The 15,982-nt window shown below is 34.9% G+C and overlaps 1 pseudogene; it reads left to right on the top strand.

Annotated features, from left to right (window-relative positions):
- The first annotated feature begins 3,075 nt into the window (after window positions 1–3,075).
- LOC114279672 (pentatricopeptide repeat-containing protein At1g26460, mitochondrial pseudogene) lies at window positions 3,076–4,543 on the top strand (annotated as a pseudogene).
- Window positions 4,544–15,982: the final 11,439 nt, after the last annotated feature.

Here is a 15,982-nt window from a genome sequence, read left to right on the forward strand (position 1 = left end):
AGCAGATTCTCAGTGACTGTGTTAGAAGGTATCTATCTCTTTCTGGAAACCCAATTTTTGTTTTTACAACTGTTTGATTGCTGAGGAAGTATGAGAAAATGATTGCAAGACTTTTGAATTTTGATGCTAGGGATTTCGTTAATTTCCAATTCAAGTATGCAGAAATCTTTCATTCAATCTCGAATGTTATGGAAAAAAAGGTGTTTCTCCACCTAATTTGCCTTTGTTTAGTTTTGTAGCTACATGTGTTATATACACACACTTATAATAGCAAAACCAAATAAATGGAACCGTGTAAGAAATAAATGTGAATTTGTGTGTTGAGAGTATATATTGGAAGCATTTGTGATTTGCTTTCAAAATATTCTATGGACAAGGAAACTATAGATGCTTAAAGTGGCTCGATATTTGCATAAAGAAAATGTTGTTAGATTAAAGTTATTTGTGATTTACTTTCAAAATATTCTATCTAGGTTTTGGAAACCATATTAAATGATGATATCCGGTCTTGCCAACAATCTTTACAATATCAGCAAACTAGTAAAAATACAAACAAATTTAGGACAAAATTGGTTAAGATAATTGGTTTTTGTGAAATGAAGCATTTTATAGACTTAAACAAGCTTAGGAACAGATAAGATTCTCTCAGTGAATTGATTAGAATTTTTTGTGCGAAAAAATACATTAAGCCCCTCACCACACCACCTGACAAAATTGACTAGGAATCGCCTCTGGGATTTGTTGATGTCACCATCGGCTAAGCCTTTGCAAAGGAGTTTCCAAAGCTATTATATGTATGCATTGCATCTGAGCTTGTGGATTCAACAAGATTAGATGTTTCTTTGTTTGTTTACTGTGATTATTTAGATCTATAATTGTTGAGAAAATTGTAGGATTATAAATTTAGCTAATAAATTAACTTTTTAACTAACTCTTAAAAAAAACTCTTATATTTCAAATAACTGCTGAGAAATCAAAATATAAATAAATGAGCAATTACAAAGTGATGAGGAAACAATGTGGAAATGTGCTGTATAGTCATGTGCATAACACCCAAAAAAAAAAATTTTAAAAAAAATGTACTGATAAAATTTTAAAAAGACAAGCCACCACAATTCGCCTTTTTCAACCATTTTGAATGAGAGATATCATGAAGACTAGTAACTCCTCTTAATAATAAATAAATAAATAAATAATAAACTAATCTTTTAGTTATTTTACAATAAAGTTAACAACAGTTTTCTCCTGTGGTGGTTGCAATAGTAACCATTTGAACACTGATGGTTTTGACCTTGCAAAAATCTTTCTAGTTGTTAGTTTTTTTATTTGTTTATTTATTTGTCAAGGATGATTTATACAGCTCTTTCTCTAAAAAACAAATGATATTACATATTTATATGTTGTAATTTGCAAAAAGCTAGTTGAGAGAGTTCAGTTAATCAATCTAGATTCATTCAATTAATTGCCAAATTCTGATGATACAATATTCCTATCAAAAATAAAACAAAATCTTCAACCTTTTAATGATTTGTAGTCAAATTAATAGAGATATAACAGAAAACTGCCACATTTGGATTCTTTTCTGATTCACTTAGCTTTTGAAAGTAGTTAAGGAAAATTTCGCCATAGTGTGGGTAATGAAAAAAAATAGACTACAACTTTCCCCCCTTTTTATTTTTGTGTTTATGAGTTTTTCTCTTATCTTTGTCTCTCTCCCTCTCAAAACAAAACATGAGTTAGCCCTTTGTCCTCCTCCTTCAGCGTGTTCTTCTCCAGCACCGCTGCCAACGTCGCCTGTTCTTCTCCTTCAGTGGCGCCACTGACGTCATATCTCCGAGCCCGTCCGCCCGTCTTCTTTAGTGTCGTGTGTTCTCTTCCATCAGCGCCTCTTATTATTCGATTTCTCTGTTTTGTATATTCAGGTATGGGTCCTCTCTCTCTCCCTCTCTCTCTCTCTCTCTCACTCAATTTCTCTACTTTTCTATCTCTGTTTTCCTTAATTTTCAGAATTAATGTTTTCCCTAATTTTCGAAACTAATGAGACACGCAATGTCCCATATGTGATTTGTTGGGACTGTATTTTGCATTTAAAGGTTGTGATTTCTTTGGATTGAATGGTGGAGACATGGTTCATTTGATTGTTAATGTTTATCCGTGGTAGGCATGTAGATAATTACTTATTTGCTTGGTTGTTTTCACAACATTGATTAACTTCCGCTGCCTTCACAGTTTTCCCTTATTGAACAGGTTTCTGAATAACATATTGATGAAATAATGACTCGAGGAAGGGGGGGTTAACCCTCAAGGAAGGTAACTAATTATCTGTGGTAGATAGAAGGGAAAAAAAGGATTGTCAATAGATTTCTAGCAAAGGTTTATTAGCTGACGCGGCTTGATTATGCTACTCCAACTCCATAAATTTGTTATCTATTTAATTATGTTTACTAATATCAAGTAATTCTGCAATCTGTTTTGTTTCCCTATTTTTTCCATCCTGAGAAATTTCCTTGTTATGTTGGAAAATTTTGATTGGTTTCAGAAAATCACTGATATTGTTATGTAATACTATCGTTGAAATACAATATGTAGTACGCTGATATATTAGTGTGATGAAAAATTGCTTCCATCACTCACTCCCTAATAGGCTCTTTGCCCTACGCTTTTGGGGGGCGAGGGGCAGAGAGCTAATGGGGAGTTCTCGTATTGTTTGGAGTATTACAGCAATGTTACAGCCACGAAAGTAGGTAACTATCATGTATGTTGTGAACTTAGATATAAGTTTTGGGCACACGATTTGTCTACTTGTTAAATTTGCCTTTCCTCATCCTTAAATTTTAGAAGTTGTGATTGTAGTTGAGCTATCAATGCATTTAATTTTTCTTTGAACACCTATGCGCTATGTTACATATTTCCTCTTAGGAGAGTGAGTATGGAAGAGGCAGTTTGTTCCCCATTTGGCATTTTCTTGATTTGTATAAACCTCCGATGCCAGTCTATATTAGTACTGAAGGTTTTCTCCTACTCTTATGCTGGGAACCAATATCCTTTTCCGTTCATGCATTTACTATCTGATGGATGGATGTTTACTTTGTTGTCATCAGGATACTGCAGACTGATAAAGAATCTCTGCCTGATGATGAGTCATATGACTTGGTCATTGGCATGCTGTTATTGACAGACCAGATTGATGCTACCCTAAAATATATAGATTTGACTTTAAAATCTAGGTATATCCTATCAGTGAACGTGTTTACCGAATGTGTGCGAAATTGTGTTAACAAGGGGAGGTTGGATACATTGGTGTCAATTATTGAGAGGTGCAAGGTATATACATCTTCTTTTAGTTAATTGTTAAATTTTCTATCATAGTTGGTGCATTTTCTAAATATGTGACATTCTGGGGCATTATCAGAAAATGGATCAGAACAAAGCCCTCTGTCCACCCAGGAACCTGTGCAACTATATTGCAGATGTTGCAATGGAAGAGGATAGTAGCGAGTTAGCTTATTATGCCCTGGAATTCATGGCCAAATCGATTGCATGAGGTGAGAATGCAAAGCTACCGGTTCTGCTCTCTGTAGATGAAGGACTAGTTGTGTCTGCAGTAGGAACTACTAGCAGGACGAACAATGCTAAACTCCTTGATGGATCATGGGTAATCCTTAAGCGTGCGTTGCGCCAAAAGAAGGTTCCAAACCCAGAATCTTACCTTGCTATGATATATGCCCATGCTTCCTTGGGGAATCTACAGAAGGCCTTTAGTACTCTGCATGAGTTTGAGACTACTTACAGAAATTCTACTAAGGAAGCTGAAGAGGATCTACTCTCTCCATTTACCTCTTTGTGTCCACTGGTTATGGCATGCTCCAAGGATGGCTTTGTGACTTTAGATTCAGTACGTCTTTTATTCCTCACACACCATATAACTTTAGTGTATACTGGCTCATCTTTTGACTTTCTATATTGTTGCAATGTCCTGTTTTGTTGAGTCAGCATTTCTCGTATTACCTCTTGAATTTGTTTCAAAGTGATGGTAAAAGTAAATTGATTGGTGTTCATTTTATTTGTTCTTTTGTTGTTCATTTGATTAGTCTAAAGAGATTTTGAAATACACAAAGCCTCTCTCTGCCCTTTCCTGCTTCTTTTTATTTTTCTTTTGCATGTGGAAAACAAGAATCAAACAATATTTACTAGTTTTGTGAAGAATGGATACCACACATGTTGATAAGAAATAGTTGAAAAATTGCCTACCGTATACATGAGCGCTGGTATGTATATATCATATATCATTTTAATTTTAATTTCTTTTCTTTTCTTTTTGTGTGCGCACATTTTGTATTGTGTTATTCACAAGATGAGATGACTGGTTCAGACCTTGGGAATGATAGTGTTTCTGTTGTTTTCTTATGGTGTTGCTTGGTTATGCAACTTTACTATTATTTTAATTTTTTTTAGCTTGTCATTGATTTGTTCTGTTGAAATGTGACTCAAGTCTACTATCAATTGGGGAATTTGAGCCAAGCTTATCCTCCTTACAAATCTGTTGCTGCACTAAATTGTATAATTTTAGGTTGTGCAAATACATGGGATGTTGATCGGCCTACCAGACTTTTGAAGCAATTGATGGCGCATTTGGGTTGATCCCCAACATCCATTCATACAATGCTCTGAAGTGTGCGTTTGTAAAGCTCAACATGGTGGACACCTATTCCCCCCTTCCCACACACATGCACACACGCACTCACACAACAAACAATGGAAGAAAACCTCCTTCCAAACATGCCTTATAAACTAGGTGTTTGATATGATGACCTTTTTTAGCACTAGTGATGGTCTTTTTTCTGTGGCAGACATCTGAAGCTTCAAGTGTGTTTGACCACTTAATAAGTAAGGGCGTGAAACCAAACTCGACGACATACTCTCTGTTTGTTAACACTCATCTCATTAAGCGAGACCAAAAAGCAGCTCTCTCTGTTATCAATGAGACGGTAACTGTGTTCTTCCCGTGTTTTTAGAGAGCTGGCTTTAGTTTCTACATAGTCAACTGGTTCATGCAACCAAACTAATATATTGTATGACAACCTCATGGGCAGGTAAATTCAGGATTTGAACCATCAAGGGAAATGCTAAAAAAGGTCAGAAGGTGATGTATACGAGAGATGGACTACAAGAGTGATGACCAGGTCGAGTCCCTGGCTAGAAAGTACAAAATCCAAATGGGTATGGAGAATTGCCGGGACTTGCTGTTTAATCTCCAGTACAGCACTGCTTACGCATGATAGGTAACTTCTGATGCACAAAAGGAAATACATGCGTCATTTAAAATGGTTTCAAATTCAAGCTTTATTTTGGTCTGTTTGGAAACCATAGCGAAGGAATTTTATTATCAACCATCATTTACTTTCATTTACGCTCCATTTGTTTAGCTTGATTTTGGTGTCTGTCTGGAAACATAGCAAAGGAATTTGATTATCAATCATCATTTAATTACATTTACACCCCAAGAACATGGGAGGAATAAAAAAGAAAAGATTAGTCTCTTTAATAACTGATTTGGGGATTGGAACTACTACTGTACTTCTGTTAGATTAAGCAGCAAACAGGAGCATAACACACTGATGTGGGAGCTTTAATATGTATTCTTTATATCATTGATTAAAATAATTGACAGTATGAGTACATACATGCTCATCTACCCCTCCAGAAATTGGACTTGATTTGTGAAATAAAAAATGACTTCCATTTTTTTTTTTTTTATACGAAGACTCATTTTATGCAATTCTTGCCTCTTTGGTACTGCATACTTGCGATAATACAATGCCCAATTTTTCTTACCCCTTTCGTCATGGCTTACCATTATCATGAATAACCCACATTGACTTGATTTATCTTGTTTACCCTTACTCACACACCCCACCCATAATCTACTTCCATGTTTACCCTCACTCACTCACACACCCCACCCACCCACGATATTTCATCTCCCCCTCCATTCTTTGTTTAAACCGGTGAAGGAATACACTTTCTTTTCTCATCAGCTCCTAAATCTCTGTCATGTACATCTGAACCATCATTTTTTGCCAATCCCATGACACCAGGAATAGATGAAAATTCGTCATTGGAATTTCTAATTTGTAGCAGTCTACCTACAGTCATAAGAAACGGATCGCGTAAAACACTGAGACTATTAATATGATATTCGCCTGGAAAAGGCTAGATTCCAGGTTTTTCTTCATATTTAGGACCAATTTTTGTTTTGTACTCCAATCTTGACTTTCCCCCAATAGTCAAATAATCATTAGCAGCTTCAACTTTTCCGTGCTCAGGATTCTTCACTCCTCCAAAGTTAACTGCCCCATCCTGATAAAGGTCGGGCACTAGTATCACCCTCACTTTTCACCACAGGAGTCTCAATATTCAAAACATCATAATCTCCAGATGACTGATTAGAATCGTCAAACCTCCCATGTGATAGACCCAGGAAGTAAGAACGTGTCGCTGATGCACTGCGCTCAATAATTCTTCTTTTCGCTGCGACACCAATGACAGATCTATCTCGCCCATTAGCTTTCCTATTGAATTTATATCTTATAGGCCCTGGTATAAATCTAGACCAAAATTTATCCGCCGAACCAGGAATTTTTACACCAAATGCTTTCTCTAAATCTGCATGCTTCAAATCATACTCAATACCTGTATCCATGCAGTGATCATCTCGCCAGTGCAGTCGCTCAACCATAGAGAAGAATGATTCAGAGCTTGCTAATCCTGATGGACGACTAGCATGGTCCTTCGGCACATCAATCTCAAATGTATGAGATCCTTTCTCAGAAAGAATGTAACCCATGTCTGCAGCTTCCTTAGCTGCGTCATCTCTCTCTTTATCAAACTGAGCAGCTGCTTCCTCTCTAGCAATCCTCCTAATTTTCGTACGATGATCAATTCCTTCTTCACTTGACAAGTGCCTCTGTAGACTACCGTCAGTAGAAGGTATTCCTAACCAGGTATAATTCTTCTTTTGCACAACCAACAAAACCTAGATTAGACAAAACTGCATCAATCACAATCTTCTCTCTCCTCGGACTTGCAAATGGAAGAACTTGTAGTTTTATAGTAGGGACCTCACAGCAAGAGAACTCTTCATTATGAGGCCCAATTGAACAAGACTCCAAGGTAATGCTCAAAGGTGAAATTCGCCGAACCTTACCAAAATCAAGCTCGCGCTGAATATACTCGCCCAAAACCAAACAAACAGAAGGTAAAAGCTTCGCTTCAACAAAAGTCTTAGCTCTTGCCTTCCCATACCAAACCAATAAGCACACCCAAGATATCACGGCAAAAAAAATAGAGTACCTGATTAAAAGTAACCCTTCTTCCCACAACAGAACCAAAGACCTAACCAGAGCTTTGTCCGCAGAAAAGGGCTTTGTTACATGTTTCACAATCAACCCGCCTCTCAACCCTAGGTTCTTCCATTGCAGCTCCACATTTCTTCGACAAAAATGAGAAAACCTAATCCCCTGAAAAACCCAATGATTTTGCTTCGCACATTTACACTTGTTGAAAGCCCTTTTGGGTAGTTTTACTTTGTCTAGATTTTCAGAATATTAACCAGTGCCAAAAGAATCAACACCTACACAATAATCAAAATGAAACATCTCCAATTACCAATTATTTCAAAAAATAAAAATAAAAAATCAAACCCAACTACCAGATATTAGACATAACACTCTGTTTGAATGGGATGGTTTGGTCAGAAATCATGAGAAATTGTGAGGACCCAAAAAAAAAAAAAAAACTCTCTTATTTTGGTTATTTCATTTCTCACCAAAAGTAATTGCCCCCCAAAATTCAAACAGAAAAAATGTCACCCATAACCCTTTCCCACTTTCCCACATGTTTTGCTTGCTTACCCATCCAAACATATAGTGAAAAACACAATCACTTGCAATCATTTCTTTTCTTTTTATCACCCACAATCCAAACAGATTACGAGTTGTTTCCCCTACTCAAAATGGAAATTCATACACATTTTTTTTGGACTTGACAGAACATTAAAGAATAAAGTTTACCTACCAAAAACTGTGAAATCAACATACAGATATGAAACCCATATGAAAGTAAAGATTTTGCACTCATTTTTATAATAGAAATAGAAATACATACATATGCAATATGCATAGATAGATACAATGACGTTTAAAGTAGAAAACCAGAGTCTTAACAACATTTCTCGAGTACCTGTAAGGATAGGATTCAACATAAATCTCGATTTTAACAATTCTCTGAGATTGCTTCTATGAAGTTGCATCTGTCCTTTGATTTCCCTCGCTTCCTGAATCTAGAGAGAGAGAGAGAGAGAGAGGTCTTGACTTGCTTGTTGATGAGCATTATATTCATTATTGTCCTTTATGCTAATTATATAAATGATGTGTATCATAACTTGTCTTTATAGTCATTTTACCTAAGGTTAAAATTGTAGTAGAAAATAAACTAATTAATGATTTGTCTTGAGAGGAAAAGTGGTGTGTAAATAGAGCCTCCCTTCTTGTGTTGAATTCCACTTATCAAATTTACCTCATTGAAGAAGTCATTGGCCCATTGTCATGAATCAAATGTACCTCAATGTTACTTTATATTTTGGAGCCATTATATATATTCTGCCATTAGTGATAGTGATATATGGTATTCTTGCAATTTTTTGGCATCGTATGTTATCCGTGTTGTTTTATCATCAAAGATCATCTTAACTCTTTAAAATTTTGAATTGTTATATGCATTTCTACTAAATTGGTTTATAAAATAAAATTATTTATATATTAGTTTAGATGTAATTGATTATATATTAATGTTTTCCTTATTTATTTTCTTTGCAGATTGGTTTTTGATGACATTTGGAAGCATACTCGTAAATGAAGATCAACTGTTGAATTTTTTTTTCTTAAACTGATACTTAGTTCTAGTTGCAAATCAAGATCGAGTGTTATTTTTATTTTTGGACTCAAGTTAGTTCATTTTGGAATTTGCTATGATGGTTTTTGTTTATTATACTTAATGGATTATTAAATTCATTTGTTTGATGGATATATTTTCATTTATAATATAAATTGTTTAGTGAATTTTTTTGTGGAATGGTGTATAATAGCTAGTGGATTTATTAATACATTGAAAAGACTATTGAGATATGAGCAGGGATATTTGTGAAATAATAATTTAAATTGGAATATAAAATATGGAACAAGTTTAGTGACGAATTTTTTTTTGTCATTTGTACTTGTTATTATGACAAAGTGATTATTTGTCGCTAATAAATATTTTTTGTGACAAAATTTATTATAGCTTATATATGAAATATTTGGTTTATTTTGTTGTTTGGTGACTAAAAATTTCGTCACGTATATATATATTTGTGACGAAATATATTTTATCACCCATGAATGACTTTTGGAGACAAAAAATTTCGTCACCTTTACATCTTACTGTGACGAAATTATTTCCTCATCAATGATCAACATGTGTGACAAATTTATTCGTCAACTAAAGTTATAAATATGGTACTGAATAACTATTTAGTGACGAAAATGAGAATTTTTAGCGACAAAATGTTGTTTTATTGGTGACAAAAAATTTCGTCACTGAAGTAATCTCATTGGTGACGAAATTATTTTTCGTCACGGTGGTTTTTAGTGACAAACATTCAATGACGAAACCGGTGACGAAAATATTTCCTCACAAATATCTATAGTGACGAAATTAGCTCTTTGGAGACAAAAAAATTTCGTCATTGAAGGCCCAACTTGTTGTAGTGAATTTTTCGTTCGTCGTTCTTGGATGATTGCGATTATAATCGCAATCATAATCTACAGAGCTCACACAGTGTGGGTTTCCCCATTGCTAAATCTATTCACCTTCTCCTTCCAATGGGGATAGTACCGAGTCAGCCATTTCCAATGGAGATAACATCAGTCCAGTGCTTGGCTGAGCCACCAAACCTAACTTCTAGAGGCCTCGAAGCCTCCTCTTCAACTAAACTAGGTTCCCACAAGTCTTCATTCTAGGTCTCCCCACCATAACCCAATCACCATCTGCCATTTTTGGACCTAAATCAAAAAAACCCAAAAACAGAAAAGAGTAAAGAGAATGGAGAAGAGAGTGAGACAAATGAGGTAGAAGAATGAAGGAGGGAAAGAGTAGGCAATGTGGATGGGAGATGAAGAGATGACAGCGAAAAAGTGGCCACCGCCATCAACGGCTATAAATCTATGGAGAGTGAGGGAGGCATGGGAATGGCATAGCAGCAATCAAAAGAGAAAGACCCCGCGAGTTCAATTCGACTCTGTTGCTCACATGGTGTGGGTTTCTTCGTTGCTAGATCCGTGTTCCTTCCTCTACTCCCAGCAAGCTCTCAGCTTCGTTCCTCAACAGCAGCAACAGCGACAACAACCCTCATGTGCCTCTTCCTTCTCTTTCTCTTCGTTGGTCATACGGGTGAACTATGGAGATAGAGAAAAAATTAGGAGCTAAACGAGGACGATCTATTCAACAAATTGGTGATCTGGGCAGCGAATAGTACTAGGTTTGATGGGGTGGAGGTGGATGGTGCTGATGTTGGGTTTGACTATGGATGATTTTGGTAGTGTAGGAAGGCAATGGTGGTAGGTATGTTGCAGAGAGTCCAAGAAGAAGAAGATGGTGAAACAAGGATAGGGTAGTGTAATGTCCGTATTGCCCTTGAAAAAGGGTCATGCGCATCTCACATGTTTGTTTTCCGTTAATAATTTTAACCGGTGTTAACAATTGGATTAAAATGATGCAAAATTAAAAATTGAGGGTTAAAATCGAGCAAATTGAAAATACAAGGACCAAAATGACACAAGAGGTAAAATACAAGGACTATTAGTGTAATTTGCCCCAAATTTTTTCATAAGATCATATCTTATATAAATCTTTCAAATATGACTTATAAATAATTTACCCTGATAATTTCTCCAATAAATAATTCAAGCATTTCATAATTGCCGATTAATTAAATTTGTGATTATGGTAACCTTTATGAGATAAAAAAATTAGCGCAAGTTACCAAACACATGAATTTCATAAAATGGTATTTGCATGTTCAATGTTCAACTTGGCTAAATATAAATAAATTTATCAGAAATGTTAGAAATTCTAAACGTTCTATCAAATATTTCACATGAGTATAAGACTCACACCATGTGAGACCCACACTCATATAAGATATTTGATAGAAATTTTAATAGAATTTTTAAGATTTCTAACATTACTCTAAATTTATTTATCATTTCGAAAAATTTGACGGCATTTGAATTTCACATCCTACTAGCTAGTGCACTACAACATGCTTCTAGGCCTACCAAATAGTTCCCACTTGTCGGCAAAGTTATTTTGGGAAGTTAGTTAATAATTAATTTTTTAATTTAAATTTTTTTAAAAAAAAACATGTTAAAAAAATAAAGAAATGATACGATTTAAAATAGATTAAAAGTCAAAATTTAACTTTTAACCAAATTTTCAAATTAATCCATTGTCAACATGACGTTTCAATTAGGGCTGAGTAAGGAATCCGTGAAATCCGTAATCCGATCCAGTCCAGTCCAATCCGATAGGTTTGGATTGATTTTTTGAATCTGTGGTTCGGTTTCGGATTAAAGAATTAAAAATTCGTAGTCCACGAATTGGTTCCGGATTAAACCCCACGGTTCCGGATTGGAACCGATCCGAACCGTATAGAAATAATCTATATTTTTATTATACATCCACCCCCATAGTATCTTCTCTTATTCCATATAAAACATAAACTCAAACCTAAACCTACATAATATCTTCTTTTATTACTTTTGTTTGTTAGTTTTTAATTTTAATTTGTAATGGTCTAAACACTTATGGTGAAACCAATTTTCTTATGGTTGTTTAAATTCTAGAACAGTATGTCGCTATTATAGAAAGACATGTTACTATTGTGGAATTAATATAGCGCTATGTTTATATTTTTATGAAATTAAAGTGTTATATATATATATATATATATATATATATTTTGTTATTTAATTATGTGAATCCGTGGTTCTAAACCGATCCAATCCGTATTTAAATGGATTGGTTCCATGATTTAAACGGATTGGATTGGTTCCAATTTTTCAGAAACCGTAAATAACGGATTGGTCCTGATTTTACCCCAATCCGGTCCAATTAGACCATGCTCACCCCTAGTTTCAATAGAGAAGTGCTCTTCATGAAAAATAATAATAATAATAAAAACCCCAACAACAACAACTACTTCTTTATGAAGTGCTCTTTATTTTATTTTCTTATATAAAAATAAAAATACACTTGATGTTGCAACAAAAGTTGTATACATACTGTTAGATACAACAAATGTTTTACATTATTAAGTGCTGGTCCAATATAGGATAGTGAGCACCTTTTTGTTATTATGCATTGATGTAATTATTAGTGTATTATTCGGAATTGAGGTGAGTAATGCAATTCAAAAAAAAAATTTAATTAATTTTTGATACTTCTAAATGTAACAAATGAGTTGTTTGTATCATATTATTTTAGCGAGTCATATTTTAAATATTAAATTTTAAAGTTGAATGCAGTTTATGAAGTTGTAAGAGTATCTTCAATAGTGCAGTAATTTTATAATAGATAATAAATATATTTTTATTAAATAGTTTATTTTTTGTGATAAACATGATAAATTAAATAAGTTATGATCATATGTATATATATATATATATATTTTCTGTAGATAATATACATGAAATGTTTGATAAATTAAACGATTTGAATTATCTAAATAAGACTCATAGTAAATTTTATGGACCCTAACAGTAGTACTCTCCAATCCATATGAACTAAAGGAAATGCACCTCCATAAAGATTAACGCAAAAAAAATATTACACTATTGAAATATGTATGCTATTTTAACACTTTAAATGCTATAAACTACTAAAACAATTTATAACAAATCTATATAAAATGTACTTTTATTTGGCTAAAATTGTATTTAAAAAAAAATACCCCACCACTAAAAGGTGTTGCTCAGAAGCATTTTTCGAAGGAAAATGTTTTATAACTCTAATTATAGAGTTCTAATTATAATTCTAATGAGCTAATAGTGAGTTCTATCATTAAAGATATGATCGGTGTGTTTGGTAACGTTTACGTTTTCAGTTTATATTTACAAAAATTTTATAAACTGATTTTTTTTTTTTTTACTAAAAACGTGTTTAGTAATTGACAAAATATTTTTAAAAATTTAAAAATGTAAAAAAGAGTGAGAAATGGTAAGTGGTGGCAAGTGGCGGCGGAAGACGGTGGTGGAAAGTGGTGACGGTGGGTGGCGGGTAGCTAGTGGTGGGTGGGTGGGTGGGTGGTGGTGGCGGTGGCAAGTAGTGGGTGGTGGTGGCAGGTAGGTGGCGGATGGCGGGTGGTGGTGGGTGGTGGTGGTGGCGGCGGCGGGTAGGTGGCGGGTGGTAGTAGTGGGTGAGTGGGTGACGGTAGTGGGTGGTAACGAATGGGTGGTGGTAGTAGCGGGTGGCGGGTGGTGGTGGCAGGTGGGTGGCGGATAACCTACTCCTCTCTATGGGTTTTGTCTTTAAATTTTGGTATTTTGAGATGTTGGGCTTGGTTTGGTAATTTTGTGAAAGTTTGGGGCTTTTGTGTAATTTTACAAAAGTTGGGGTTTTATTCATAATAAACCTAGATGCATGTTTGGCATAGAAAAATGGAATGATTGTTGAATCATTGATGAAAATGGGACCTAAGGGTTGAAATGGTAATTATGGAAAATGGCCTAATTACATTGTTTAATTAATTGGGATAATTAATTGGTGAGAAATGAGGAAATGAAATGTTGATTGAATATCCATTTGTGCATTTATTTTCTGTTTTAGAAATAACTGCTTTGGGCTATCGGTGGAGGATAGTCGTGATTGTTGTAGACAATGCATGATGATTAGGTAAACTGAAACTAATCAATGAAATGTGTCATGGAACTTGACGGTTGATAGAATACATTAATTGTATGTATTGGGTGATTGTATATAGAACCAATGTGTTTATATACGTTATGTGTAGAGGAGGAGATAGGGGATGTACTCCGCGGTTTAGGGGAAGATAGGGGATGTACCTCTAAACCGGATAGGTATTGGGAGGAGATAGGGGATGAACTCCGTAGACACAGCTCATATGCTTGTCTAGAGAAGTGAAGATAGAGCTCATATGCTTATCTTTGTGAAGTGTGGATACAGCTTGTATGCTTATCTGTGGATATTGTTGATATACATATCTGTTGTAGAATGTGGATACAGCTTATATGCTTATCTGAGGATATTGTTGTTATACATATCTGTTGAGAATGTGGATATAGTTTTTATACTTATCTGAATGTGAGATATAGTTTTTATACATATCTGTGGAAATGATGATAGAGCTAGCATGCTTATCTGTTGTTAAAGGGAAAATGAAAAGTAATTGGGACTTGTAAGTCGTTGACATAAATATGTTATTTATGTGATTGTATCAGTGTTGACCAACTATCAATTGCTAATGTTTTAGTCATTGTCCATGGTTGGTTTAGTGTATTTCTACTGGGCTGTGGCTCACCCTATATGGGAATATCATTTTCAGGTGCAGGAAGCATGCCACCTCCAAGGACATAGCTTGGGAGGCTAGAGGCGGACATAGTGTAGTTGTTTTACTTTTGATGTTTTACATGTAACTTCAAGCCAAGGGCTTAATGTGTAAACGAGTTAGTATTCTTTTGTTGAAACCAAGTGTTAACTTGGAAAGCTGTAAGCCCGTAGGGCATTTTGTTTTGATGTTAACATGTAATACTTATGTAATGAAACTCAATGAAATAAAGGAATATGGTTGGTCTATATGTAAATGCATGTCTTATCTGATGGGTTTAATGTTACTATTTTGAGGGCGTTACAAGTTTAGTATAAATTGAAAAACGAGAAGGCCATAAAACACACCATCAATCTTCATTGTTCAAAAGCTAATACCACTCATAATTGGAATGGCAACTAATTCTTTGTCATATGTAGAAATTAGAACCACTATCTTCAAGATTTGAATCACCAAAAGTCCAATAATAATTAAAAACTATAATCAATTTTTACACCAGGGAAAAAGAGACATGAAGGGCAGTCCATGCCTGCAAAATTATGAGTTACCTCTTTGAGAATAGTTTCACCATCATTGACAATCTTTGGAGGTCCATACTTGTTTTGCAACACCACATTCCTACCCTTTGGACCCAATGTCACTCCCACCAACTCTGCCACCAAGTCCACCCCTGCCTGCACCAAACGAAACCAAAACAAACTAATCATTACCACACACTAACCACATTGATCGCAATTTCCAGTTACAACTCAACGATTCATTAGGGTTACGACACAACGTGGTTGAATAATAACATCAAACACATTGCATACGCATTACAAATTGGGTCTAGCTTATGTTGACAACACAAAATGCCAAAATATTTATATCCCAATACACTAGTAGTGACTAAAAGTAACCAGCTCACAATTCAGATTCAGAGCCTGAAACTATTATACCCTTCTAAACCAGATGATCCATACCCAAAATTATAATATCAGTCCCCAAAAAATACAAAATCAGTTCCAAAATCAGTTCGAAATTCAGAATATACCAGTCCCGAAAATCAGTTCCAAAATCAGTCCAAAAATTAGAATATATCAGTCCGAAAATCACAATATCAGTCCGAAAAATCACAATATCAGTCCGAAAATTAGATTGATGACAAAGAAGAAAAAGAGGAAGATGAGAGAGTGTAAGGGAAAAATCAGTCCCATTGATTGTGTTGTGTTCTGCAATGCCGTACAAGAGAATGAAATTGATGATAAAGAAGAAAGAGAGGAAGATGAGACAATGAGAGAGTGAGAGTGAGAGTGAGAGGGAGAAGGAGAGGGAGAGGAA

Source organism: Camellia sinensis, chromosome 14 (genome assembly GCF_055761805.1).
Source record: "Camellia sinensis isolate YWXY chromosome 14, ASM5576180v1, whole genome shotgun sequence".
Classification (NCBI taxonomy): Eukaryota; Viridiplantae; Streptophyta; class Magnoliopsida; order Ericales; family Theaceae; genus Camellia; species Camellia sinensis.